Source organism: Eulemur rufifrons, chromosome 8 (assembly GCF_041146395.1).
Source record: "Eulemur rufifrons isolate Redbay chromosome 8, OSU_ERuf_1, whole genome shotgun sequence".
NCBI classification, from domain to species: Eukaryota; Metazoa; Chordata; class Mammalia; order Primates; family Lemuridae; genus Eulemur; species Eulemur rufifrons.
The window spans coordinates 72,545,455-72,546,299 of NC_090990.1; the positions used below are offsets into that span (position 1 = coordinate 72,545,455).

The window sequence follows — 845 nt, forward strand, 5'->3', positions numbered from 1 at the left end:
CAAAAGGAATTATTATGATTAAAGGTGGATAAGAAGGGAAGAAAGGACTTTAGACAAGTGAGAGATAGTGAAACGATGGTAGGATTCATAGATTACTGATCCCAGTGGAGGTGAAGGACTGTTGGAGTCCAAATCCTGATTCCTTGCTGGGACGTAAATCAGAGGATCCACTGAGTTTTGATACTGCATTTTCATTTGGAAGGGTGGGGCTCACCTACATTAGCCCCTTGAGAATCTAGATTAGCCAGGCATGGTGGTGAGGGCCTGTAGTCCCAGCTACTTGGGAGGCTGAGGCAGGAGGATCGCTTGAGCCCAGGAGTTTGAGGTTGCTGTGAGCTATGATGCCACTGCATTCTAGCCTGGGCAACAGAGAAAGATCCTTTCTCAAAAAAAAAAAAAAAAAAAAAAAAATCCAGAATTGGGTAAACAGATAATCCTTCTCCATGATGGTTCCTCCTAGGCTGAATAAGGGCATCCTTTTGACTTAAGAGGGCAAGGATTTTTTCTTTTAATTTATGGAACAATTTATGAAATTTGGGTGTCATCCTTGTGCAGGAGCCATGCTATTTGTCTCTGTATAGTTCCAATTTTTGTATATGTATTGCCAAAGAAAACACGTAAGAAATTTTTGAGCACTTCCAGGTTAGGTTATAGCCATTTCAAATAAACATTCTCTGTACCTTCCTACTCTATCTGATTTGTATTTTTTTATTGTTGGGACAGATTCTTTTTTGTCATATAGTTTCATCATTCTTGATGCAAAATTAACTTTCTTTTAGTGTCTTCCAATGTTGTTTTGCTATTTACAAATCTTTATTTACAAGGTTAATGGAACAGAATCTTAT

At 38.3% G+C, this 845-nt stretch overlaps 1 non-coding gene across 1 annotated transcript; it reads right to left on the minus strand.

Annotated features, from left to right (window-relative positions):
- Positions 1-509: 509 nt before the first annotated feature.
- On the minus strand, positions 510-615 carry LOC138391074 (U6 spliceosomal RNA). Its single transcript, XR_011234713.1, has one exon. It is a non-coding gene; the product is annotated as a U6 spliceosomal RNA (small nuclear RNA).
- Between the last annotated feature and the right edge of the window lie 230 nt (positions 616-845).